Consider the following 12,557-nt stretch of genomic DNA (forward strand, 5'->3'; position numbering starts at 1 on the left):
AATATTTCATGTTCGGATGTACAGAAACACTGTGAACAGCAATATTTTGCCTTTGTTGGTGAATACAGTCCACTTTTATCAAATCACTTTCGTCCGATTCTTCACAATAATCACATCACAATGCAAAAAAGAAGCATTAGTACAAACAGTACCACGGTCCGTGTACCACGATCTGCATTATGATACGGCACTGTCTAGTCGCATGGGTGAGTCCCGACACCCACTGATCACTCTGTGCCCGTGTTGGCGACAATGACCAGCTCGGTCAACAATGCCTCAAATCAAACTACAAGCGCAACCGTGCAACTTTAACGTTCAAATACTGCCGAAGATCGGATGACAGTTCGTTCACAAAGTTCCATTCCTTCTCCAACTTTCAAGTCGCTCTTTTATGTTGATAGCAGCTAAAAACATTAATATATTGATGTGTTTATACTCATCCTGTAGTTATTTAGCCTTTCGTCAACGTCATAGCGCACGCACAGTTGAAAATAAACTAACAAGTCTCCACTAAGTTTTAGAACATAAGCAAAACATATTTTTTGCTTGAATAAACAGTAGTCTAACCTAAAAATTATGTAGTTTGCTTATCCCTCAACACCATCACTGTTTGCTATTTTTTAGATTGTTTTCTAATTATTAATCAATGCATACATTCTTCCTTCCACAATTATTTATTGCAGTGTATGTTCACCACCAGCGTGTAACCCACTCACTACTTAAAATTGTTCCTCATGCACATTTTAATAAGTAAATTCAAATATACAGTAGTATCTTCATTGATATTTTGCGTAACTGTGATGTCTGTAAACAATGTAATTGATATCAAAACACTGTAATACAGATTCCAATGCAAATAAGTTAAAACTATTAAGGGATGACGACTCCGATAAATATATTATCTTGTTTCCCATCTACAATGAATATGGTATAATTTTATAGATATCATGCAATATTTTCAACATTTCAGATAACTAAAACCAATAAGAATATTGTTCCAAACTGACACTTCAGAAGTGACACAGAGATCGCAGCAATATTTCAGATTTGCCTCCAATCCTCCCCCCATTGGAACACAGAAACCAGATCAGCAGCTGTCAGGAGACTGGACTGGTGTCATCTACAAGTTTGTGCACACACATAACAGCTCGTTTTACTTGTGTAAGGCCGGTATTACACTATCAAATTTCTTTGTCAAAGATTTGATCAAAGATGTGATCAAATATTCCGTCAAATATATTTGACAAAGATCTTTGGCGTAGCGCTAGAAGGGGTATTACACTGTCATCATAGTTTTCGTCAAAGTTCAAGATGGCTGACAACAACAACTTGTTATTAACCGCAGCAGTTGCATGTACCACAATTGCACTGTGTGCACATGCGGAAGAGAAGCGGGGGGGAAAAAAGGAAACACACCTGGGTGAAGCCATGGGTTTTACGACGACACAATAAAAGCATTCAACAAAACTTGTTACGTGAGGTTATAGTGAAGGACGTCAAGTCGTACATCAATTACTTAAGAATGGATGAGCATTCATTTCTGTTTGTGCTCAATGAAGTGTATCCTCATATCACAAAGCAAAATATTCACTTAAGAACTGCTACATCTGCAGAAGACAGGCTCACTGTAACACTCCGATTCCTTGTTACAGGAGAGGGTTAGGTTAGGTTAGGTTAGGTCAGGTCTCCAATCTTCGTAATCTGTTTTTGTATTCAGCGTGCCTCACGTTGTAAAGCGCCTCACCAGCTTCATACATCTCTATTAATTTTGTATTTGTCGGCATACACCAATTGTGTTAACCCGCAACGTTTATTAAAACACTACAGACGACAGAATGCAGCGACGCTAGCGCTCCATGTGGTAACATGTCGCATTGCAGTGAACAGAAGACAAGCGACTTATTTGATCAAATCTACAGCGAGGCCCTATATTTGATCAAATATTGGACGACATTTGACAAAGTTCCCTATTACACCATCAAATTTCTTTGGCAAAGATATTGGACATGACAAAGAAATTTGATAGTGTAATACCGGCCTAAGCAATGTACAACAAAAAGTTACTATTAAGCAAACAAATAGTGCCATGAAATCTGAGGCTGTAGTTCCCCAGTAATCATGTCACGGCTGATTTATCGGTAAAAGAATATATCATTTACATCTTGAATAATATTCCAAGTGCAGTTACCCAATGTTCCATCATTCCGCCACAACATACAGGGGGTGGACGGAAATAAGGATACACCAAAATGATAACACATTTCTATGCCTATCACGGTGGCACACAGATGTCTTGGAATGGACGACAGCAAGTACTGTATGACTTTCAGGGGAATCTTATTCCATTCTCCCTGCAAAGTAGTGGAGGCGGATAACAATCACGTACCTTTCTCTCCAAAGTAAAAGTCTCAAAAATACTGAGCTCTGGTGACTGTGGTGATCGGGGAAGATGTGATAATTCATTCTCGTGCTCCGAAAACCATCCTGAACAATGCGAGCTTTGTGAACATGGACCATGTCGTCTTGAAATACAGCATCATTATTGGAGAACACACGTTTCACCTGGGATAGACACTATCAGCCAAAATTGTCACATAATCTTTGGCAGTTGTGCGAAATTTCAAAGTAACCATGATGCTCTTGGAATACCTTAATACGTCTGTCCAAATAATCACCGTTGGAAACAGTCTGAAAGAAGACTCATCCGACCAAATTGCTTTCTCCATTGCTCCCCACTCCAGGTTTTATGGCTTTGGCATCATATTTTCTTGATACGTGTATTTTCATCACTGATGAGTGGTTCTGGATTTCCAGCTCGCCTTGCAGTTTCCTGCTTATGGAGCTCCCTTCGTGATGTTTCGGCGCTGAGACAGTTCGAGAGTGCGAGATTCAGCTCTGCAGTGAATATTACACCTGTCTTCCGCTTATTTTTCATCAATGACAGTCTGTTATCATCACTGATCAACCTGGACAACACATACGAGGGGTATACCGAATGTAAGGTCCGATCGCTCGCCGAATGGAACACACAGTGAAAATCAAAAGTGTTTTATTTGCAAATTACCCACACCTTCCAGCAACTCTCTACATAGTCAGTGCTCCGTCTGAGACATTTTTCGAAGCGTTGTTGTACCATGTTTCCAATACCCTTGTCCCAGAAGGCAGCCGCCTACACTTTTCGCCGATTCTCTACGCTGATCTGCTGTTCGTTGTCTGTGCCAAAACAATGACTTCAGCGCCAGAGGTTCATGTCAGCAGAGATGAAAATCAAAGGGAGCAAAAGCCCGAGCTGTATTGAGGGCGATCAAACACTCCCCTTCGGAAACGCTGCAGAGGTGTCCTCATTGCTCCTGCAGAGTGCGGCGGAGAATTGTCTTGAAGAGGGAAATGCAAGACAATTATGTTGAGTGGGTTGCATCAAACCAGGCGAAATCTTTCACGGGCACTCGTACTTTGTGGGGGACACTGTTTTCTCGGCGTCTTTACGTGCTCACTGTGCGCTCAGAACTGAAAAGACAGACGTGAAGCGGTCAACGGACATACTAGAGACACTGTCCAACACACCTATGCAAAGCTTTATCGCTGTGGTTTCCATTTCGCGACCGATCGGAATATGCCCCGTACTTTCGTCTGCGTTATGATTAACGGATGATGCTTTTCCACTTTCCCTCTACGAGGGATAAATATTCGATACAGTGCCTCTTTATACACCAGACACGTCGGCTACCTTAGCTATGGAAGTATCCACCACATGACCACCAATCATTTTTCCAAGTTCCAGTTCACTTAGCTCCGGCGTAATGCACTCACAGCTACACGAAACTCTGTTATAATCACGATGGACACTTGCAACGTATTGAGAACATTCCATGAGTGGTCAGATATTATTAGGCAACCGATTTCGACGTTCCAATAGCGTCATCTTCAGGCCTGTCGCATGAATGACACTAAGTACTACTCGCTTAAGTATAAGACAAGGCACAAATATTCTTATACACTGTAAGGCGTTGGGATTTTGGACATCTTACAGGTCGGGTGTCTCAGTTTTGCATGTCGTTTATAGTGTTGCAAGACACTGGTTTTGCAACATGGGACTGGTTTTTGTGAGTATATTTCACTTGTTTGGAATTTAATACACGTGGTATCGAGTGTGACGAAAATAGCTCCCTTACGTAAATTTGAATGTTTAAGTTAGATGGAAACAGTGTGGAAGCATCACTGGAGAGGAAGCCAGTTTAAGTTAGCCACGCTGTGACACAATGGCCTGCAGAGCTGCAGTCTAGTCAAGGTGAAGCGTAGATGACGGGCATGACAGAGAACTGGGGACGGAACGGTATATCACTTGAGCGGCGCGTGAGGACGTAACTTACTACTCTTGTGGATGATGAAGTGTTAATAAGAGGGGTAAGTGGTCTGGCTGTTCACTTGAAAGCCCGCCAATTACACGACACTGTACTTATTAAACCATTTTCTGATTGGGCACTCATGGCTACTATAAATCAAAGAGTGACTGCCATTGGCTGTTCCATCCAGTGTAATGGGAGGGAAGGGAAGCTAGGCTGAGGAGACGCGAAATTGCCCAGCGTGACAGGCACTTTCCATTGAGACTTCGTCAAGTGTGGTCGGAGGGCATCTCTCTCTGACGTAAGAACAGGGAAAGGAGATATACTGGTGTGATCACTTTGTTCACCCGGCTCCAAAATTCAGTCAAGAGCTGACTGAATTCTTTTCGTAAGTCTCCTGAGCGGAGAACCAAGAGAGCCAATACAGTTAAATTCTTGCGAGAACAGCGAGTGCAGAGAAACACACGGCGTGCAAGCCTTGCGCGTGTGCTTAGCCATTAAAAGCAGACTAGGGTGAAGTAACGTAACGTTTTTCGTTTCACGAAAACGTAGGGCAGGTATAGGATTTTGATAGATTTACAGATCCGACGACACACGGCAGCAGCCAAGGCGAAGACGCTGTGCAACACAAGGTAAAGAATGCAACACACCATTATATGTAAATGTCGTGTAATAAGCCAGTTTTTATTCCAGTGATACGAAGCTCAAAGTAGGGAGATCTGTCCTACATGTGGTATTTCCCGAAATTAACGTATTTCCTTCGTGGTCTCGATGGCTACGTTTGGTTAACATCTGTTGGGGGAAAATAATTTTTTTTAAAGCCGCTAACATTGTTCAGCTCGGCATTACGATAGTCTTACACCAGAGAGGCTCTCTCCCAGTTAAAAGAATTAACTACGCTTAATTTTTTGATATTATTGAACTTTTATATTTTATCTTATTTGAGAAACTTAATGCCAGGATCCCCTTGTCTAAACAGGCGATACTTGAGATTGCTCTTGTGCATTGTAATGACCCAAGATGTGCAAAAGTGATACCCATAAATACAATTACAGGGAGCAGTTGTTGTCTATTCTAAGAGGTCCCTTCCTATCTCATTGGAATATTTTAGGAACATTGATGGCAGCTATTCTTCTAAAGTCTATACCCTTGGTGGGTAATGGCATGTTTCCTTACAGGTCGCGTTCAAACTGGATTATACCGCTAAGTGGAAGTGTACACACAATGCAAACATAGCATTCACATATTACCAACTAGAGGCGTGCTTAGAACATGGACGAGTGATACTTGGTGTCATTCATGTGAGAAGCCTCAAGATGACGTCACTGGAACGTTGAAATTAGTTGCCTGATAAAAATATATCAGAATAATGGCTTTTGGTACAGTGTTACTACATCTGAAACTTCCTGGCAGATTAAAACTGTGTGCCGGACCGAGTCCCGACCTCGGGACCTTTACCTTTCGCGGGAAAGTGCTCTACCATATGAGCTACCCAAGCACGACTCAAGCCCCGTCCTCACAGCTCTACTTCTGCCAGTAACTTTACAGAAGCTATCCTGGTTCGCAGGAGAGCTTCTGTAAATTTGGAAGATAGGAGACGAGGTACTGGCAGAAGTAAAGCTGTGAGGACGGGGCTTGAGTTGTGCTTGGGTAGCTCATATGGACGCCGGCACGGTAGCTCAGCGTGTTCGGTCAGAGGGTTAGCTACCCTCTGTAACAAAAAATTGAGTGAACTGTTCAACGAACAACCTGAGCGGGTGTCCTGGGACATGCACAACGAACAATTTAGGGAAAAAAAGATGGTAGAGCACTTGCCCGCGAATGGCAAAGGTCCCGAGTTCGAATCTCGTTCCGGCACACAGTTTTAATCTGCCAGGAAGTTTCATATCAGCGCCCACTCCGCTGCAGAGTGAAAATCGCATTCTGTTATTACATCTGATCGACCAACCGCTGTCCCACGCTACTGAGACCACGATGGAGGTGCAATTATTTTCTCAGTATAGCTACAACACTATCACACTCGAACCACCATTTCAATAAAGCAAATTTCATTGTTTCTTTATGCGCCCTGTTCGGTTGGCGCTGTATTTGCTACCTAGTGAAGAGGTTTACGGTCACAGGCGCGCCTGACTGTTTCTTTGACGCTGGCCACACAGGATGCGCGGTCGGTGTGGTGACTCCAGCGGTGATGTCCACAGGAGACCTGCAAGTCCAGCTGGAGGACGCCGAGAAGGGCCCGGTCGTCGTGGGCGTCGCGTTGTGCCCGTCCAGCGCCGGCGACGGCGGGGGCGGTGGAGGCGGCGGGGGTGGCATGGCGGCGGGAGCGGTGGCCGCCACGGACGCCGCCGCCGGAGGCAGTGGGGCGGACGCGCGCGAGTCCTGGTCCTCCAACGCCGACTTCCTGCTCTCCATCATCGGCTTCGCCGTCGACCTCGCCAACGTGTGGCGCTTCCCCTACCTCTGCTACAGGAACGGCGGCGGTGAGTGCATCGGCGACACTCTAGCTTACCGATAACTCACGTTCACTTTGCTCCTTCGTCTTCAATTTTGGACATGACCTCATCCACTGTCATGCTGTCATCTTCCATTTTTTCTCCTCCTCGTGCCAAGCTTTACAAGTATCTCCGTCGATTGGTGCCTACATGCAACTGGATACACTTTTGAAAAGTAACTATAATATTATTAACTAGTTTGATAAAATAGTTTTTAGACCTAATGTTATGTCCATTTCAAAAACTGTAATACTTTGTCAGAATTCCATGCGCTAAGATATTCTCTCCCTGATGACAACTGTGTTGAATCTCTTGAGAATGGTTCGCACCTCGTGGTCTAGTGGCTAGCGTTGCTGCCTCTGGATCATGGGGTCCTGGGTTCGATTCCCGACCGGGTCGTGGATTTTCTCCGCTCGGGGACAGGGTGCTTGTATTGTCCGTATCATTTCATCATCATTCGTGAAAGTGGCGAGTCTGGACTCTAAAAAGATTAGGACTTTGTACGGGCTCTGATAACCGCGCAATTTTTTTTCTTTTTTTTCATTTTGTTCCTTATTGATCGTTGTGTTTGGTCCTTGCGGACGTTCAAGTTCGGTGGTTGATCCTTCCACTCAGTTTTTTATTACAGAGACCAACCGGCTTTCTGACCGAACACGCTGAGCTACCGTGCCGGCTGCGCAATTGATGGCCACACAAAGCAAATATCATCATCTTCTTCAGGATGAGAGGAAAACAAATAAGTGTTTTTACCAAAAAGCGAAATTTTTCCACACAGTTCGTCGAGAATATGAAGCAGATAGGGAGCTCGGAGACTCAGCAATTTGAATTAAGAAGGTGATCATATCTTTAAAAAAGTAGACCGAAAAATTAGAAACAGTGCGATGTTAATTCGACGAACACATCATTGGATGGCTTTGGTAGGCTGTGGACACGGTCACACATCTATAATGACTTAGGTCTTGCAGGGTGGTAATTGTTGAACTATATGAAATAAAATCGTCATAACACTTGAACGGTTTGGGTTAGGACGTTCAAAATGCATGGTTGGCAACCGGGCGTGAAGGGAATTAGCATGCGCAGGGTTTGTTTTAGCCCAATTTCGTTTGGGTGGGTTCGTCAATAAACAAAGCTGGTGCATTTGAGGGGCAGAGAATCCGCATTTCGCGATTGAGAAGACTCTTCGCCTTCAACGGGTGTCAGTGTGGTGCGCAATGTCCAGTTACGGGATAATCGGTGCGATATTCCTTGATGGTATGGTAACTAACGAACGGTACGTGAAGGTTTTGGAGGATGATTTCATCCCCATTATTCAAAGTGACCCTAATTTCAGACCGAGCGTGGTGGCGCAGTGGTTAACACACTGGACTCGCCTTCGGGAGGACGACGATTCAAACCCGCATCCGGCCATTCTGATTTAGGTTTTCCGTGATTTCCGTAAGTCGCTTCACGCAAATGCCGGGATGGCATGTGGATAATACAAAACGCGCTGCCCTTCTTTGAACTTTTCCGATGTACTCCGTCAGTCCTACCTGGTAAGGATCCCACAGCGCACAGCAGTATTCTAAAAGAGGACGGACGATCGTAGTGTAGGCAGTCTTCTTGGTAATTCTGTTACATTTTCCAAGTGTCCTGCCAATAAAACGCAATCTTTGGTTAGCCATACCCACAACATTTTCTATGTGTTCCTTCCAATTCATGTTATTCGTTATTGTTATTCCTAGGTATTTAATTGAATTTACGGCCTTTAGATTTGACTGATTTGTCGTGTAACCGAAGATTAACGAATTCCTTTAACACTAACGTGGATGACCTCACACTTTTCGTTATTTAGTGTTAACTGCCAATTTTCGAACCATTCACATGTCTTTTCTAAATCGTTTTGCAATTTTTTTGATCTTCTGATGACTTTACTAGTCGATAAACGACAGCGTCATCCGCAAACAACCCCCCATATCTTTTACATAGATAAGGAACGGGCAAGGAGGCTAAAACACTACCGTGGGTAACGCCACAAATCACTTCTGTTTTACTCGATTACTTTCCGTTAATTACTACAAACTGTGACCTCTCTGACAGGAAATCACAAATTCAGTGACATAACTGAGACGATATTCCATAAGCACGCAATCCGCTTGTGTGGTACAGTGTCAAAAGCCTTCCAAAGCAGGGAAGTGTCTGATGTCCTGGAGGAGCACTTTAGGGACCGAATTCTGGCTGTGGGGTATCCAGAGGCCACTGGCATGGACCTCGATTGGACGCCATATTCTCCGGATCTTAACACAAGCGACTCCCTTTTGTGAGGTTATATGAAAGACAAGGTTACAGCAATAACTCCAAAACCATTGCTGAGCTGTAAACAGCCATTCAGGAAGTCATCGACAGCATCGATGTTCCGACACTTCAGCGGGTCATGAAGAATTTCGTTGGTCTGCGCCGCATCACGGCCAGTGATGGTAGGCATATCGAACATGTCATAGCCTAAATCCGAATATCTGTTGTGACGTTTATATGTTGAATAAAATGTGTGCACGCCGTAGTTACGTTTTTTTTTAGATAGTTCTATAGTTGTCACCCTGTAGTTAGGAATCTCAGTCGTTATAATAATTTTCTTCTTCATCTCCTTGTTTCTTCCCTGAGGTATAGAGAAAATGATGGTCCCATCTTCATCCGGAGAGCTGCTTATATATTTTCCGAACTCGTCCAGTGTACCTTCGTAATTTTTCTCTGTATTCTTATATTAGCTTATGAATTTTTTCTATATAACTTTCATGTTAAATATCCACAATATATTGCTTATACAGGGTGAGTCACTCAACGTTACCGCTGGATATATTTCGTAAACCACATCAAATACTGACGGACCGATTCCACAGACCGAACGTGAGGAGAGGGGCTAGTGTAATTGTTTAATACAAACCATACAAAAATGCACGGAAGTATGTTTTTTAACACAAACCTACGTTTTTTTAAATGGAACCACGTTATTTTTGTTAGCACATCTGAACATATAAACAAATACGTAATCAGTGCCGTTTGTTGCATTGTAAAATGTTAATTACATCCGGAGATATTGTAACCTAAAGTTGACGCTTGAAACCTCCGACGTTCAGTTGCGTGTTGTAAAAAACACGGGCCACGGTCGGCGAGCAGCATCTGCAGGGACATGTTTACGATGACGACCGTGTTTACGAGTGTGGCTGTAGTGCACTGTTGTGGTTTGGTCTAGCTGTCGCAGTGTCCGCATGTAGCGCTTGCTGCTATTGTTATTTTGCATTCGTCTCCGCACGCAGACCAACTGTAGTACACCGTGTTACCAGACGTCTGTGATAGTGTAGTGTTGTAGGAACTGTGACCATGGTGTATTCGAACTCTGAAAAGGGGGAGATGATACTCATCTATGGCGAGTGTCGACGAAATGCAGCTGAAGCCTGCAGCGTGTATGCAGAACGATACCCGGAGAGAGAGCATCCAACGTGCCGCACATTGCAAAACATCTACCGCCAACTGTATGCAACAGGTATGGTCGTAGCACGCAAACGGGTCCGTAACAGGCCCGTCACAGGAGAAGCGGGTGCAGTTGGTGTGTTAGCTGCTGTTGCCATGAACCCACACATGAGTACACGGGACACTGCGAGAGCTGGTGGACTGAGTCAAAGTAGTGTCATGCGCATACTGCATCGTCCCCGCTTTCACCCGTTTCATGTGTCGCTACATCAGCAATTACATGGTGATGACTTTAATCATCGTATGCAATTCTGTCAATGGGCATTAACAGAGAATGCGTTGCAGTTCTACCTGTTTACCGATGAAGCGGGTTTCACAAACCACGGGGCAGTGAATCTACGGAACATACATTACTGGTCCGTGGACAATCCTCGCTGGCTCAGACAGGTAGAGCGACAGCGACCGTGGACTGTAAATGTATGGTGCGGAATCATTGGCGACCACCTCATTGGTCCTCACTTCATTGCAGGGGCCCAAACAGCTGCAACATACATCGTGTTTCTACAGAATGATCTGCCAACGTTGCTCGAAAATGTCCCACTGGAAACGCGTCAACGTATGTGGTATCAGCATGATGGTGCACCTGCACATTCCGCAATTAACACTAGGCTGACTCTTGACAGGATGTTCGACGGGCGTTTCATAGGACGTGGAGGACGCATAAATTTGCCAGCCCGTTCTCCTGATCTTACACCTCTGGACTTCTTTCTGTGGGGTACGTTAAAGGAGAATGTGTACCGTGATGTGCCTACAACCCCAGAGGATATGAAACAACGTATTGTGGCAGTCTGCGGCGACATTACATCAGATGTACTGCGGCGTGTACGATATTCATTACGCCAGATTGCAATTGTGTGCAGCAAATGATGGCCACCACATTGAACATCTATTGGCCTGACATGTCAGGACACACTTTATTCCATTCCGTAATTGAAAACGGAAACCACGTGTGTACGTGTACCTCACCCCTCATGGTAATGTACAGGGTGGTCCAAAAGTCCGGAAACACCCTGATAAAATCCAAATGGAGTAGCAAACAAGGAAACAGAGTCCCTACACACGAGGAACGGGAAGGGGGAAACTTTATAGGCTAATCCACCAACATGGCGGCCATCTTGAAAGCCGCCATCTTGGATTCAACTCCAAAATTTCAAATGGGAATGTGGACATGTGACATATCAAACGGATAGAGAATTTCACCAGAAAAACAATGCCGTTGTTATTTTAAAAATAGCTTTATTCATTCTCGGGTTATAGCCAATTACTTGCGTAATTCGGTGCTCTCCGATACACACGATCGAACAGCGGAGGAGTGGTACCCAAGCGTCAACTTTAGGTTACAATATCTCCGGATGTAATTAACATTTTACAATGCAACAAACGGCACTGATTACGTATTTGTTTATATGTTCAGATGTGCTAACAAAACTAGCAGGGATCCATTTAAAAATGTAGGTTTGTGTTAAAAAACATACTTCCGTGCATTTTTTTATGGTTTGTATTAACCAGTTACACTAGCCCCTCTCCCCACGTTCGGTCTGTGGAATCGATTCGTCAGTATTTGATGTGGTTTACGAAATATATCCAGCGGTAATGTTAGGTGACTCAACCTGTATATGTTCCTACTCCTCTGTTTTTTCAGTTGTTTTAAATACGATTTTGAAACTACTAAAATTTTATTTATTCTACCAAAAGCGTTTCACTTCATTCGTTTAAAAAACTTTAGTCAACGTGGTCCCTGCCGCCTGCTAGCAGGAGTTTCAGCTCTCACGGTAGACGGCAGGCGGAAAGGATATTAAAAACATTTTCATTAGGTGTTCATAAAATTTTTATGTAAATTATTTGGTAAGTAATTATCATTACACCCCTTAACTTTTAACCCTGCTTTACACATTTTATGCAGTACAGTCACTTCCCTGATTTATAAATCACAATTGCTCTGGAACTGGTAGGTGGTTAGAAAATTTTACTACTAACAAAGACACGAAAGAGAGCGGAAGGTAAATACGTTGATTACACCCTGCTTTGAAGGATCCTCAGTGGTCTGCAATCAAATATATTCACACTTTTGGTTTTTTCCTAGGTCTAAAAATAGTTCGTTCCAAAATAATCTGAGGTAGTATTTTTAAAAGACATCATAGTCGCCGTTGACTGTATAAAATATTTGTTATTACGATTGCAATTTCGGCCTTATGGCCATTTTCAAGTGACACTGCAA

The 12,557-nt window shown here is 43.7% G+C and overlaps 1 protein-coding gene across 1 annotated transcript in view; it reads left to right on the top strand.

Annotated features, from left to right (window-relative positions):
• Window positions 1–6,705: 6,705 nt before the first annotated feature.
• The window catches only part of LOC124802742 (sodium-dependent noradrenaline transporter-like), a 423,112-nt gene continuing 417,260 nt past the window's right edge, over window positions 6,706–12,557 (top strand). The window contains exon 1 of the mRNA XM_047263726.1: window positions 6,706–6,823. The gene's annotated coding sequence lies outside the window, so the exon portion shown is untranslated. The remainder of the gene's footprint in view (window positions 6,824–12,557) is intronic.

Source organism: Schistocerca piceifrons, chromosome 6 (assembly GCF_021461385.2).
Source record: "Schistocerca piceifrons isolate TAMUIC-IGC-003096 chromosome 6, iqSchPice1.1, whole genome shotgun sequence".
NCBI lineage: Eukaryota > Metazoa > Arthropoda > Insecta > Orthoptera > Acrididae > Schistocerca > Schistocerca piceifrons.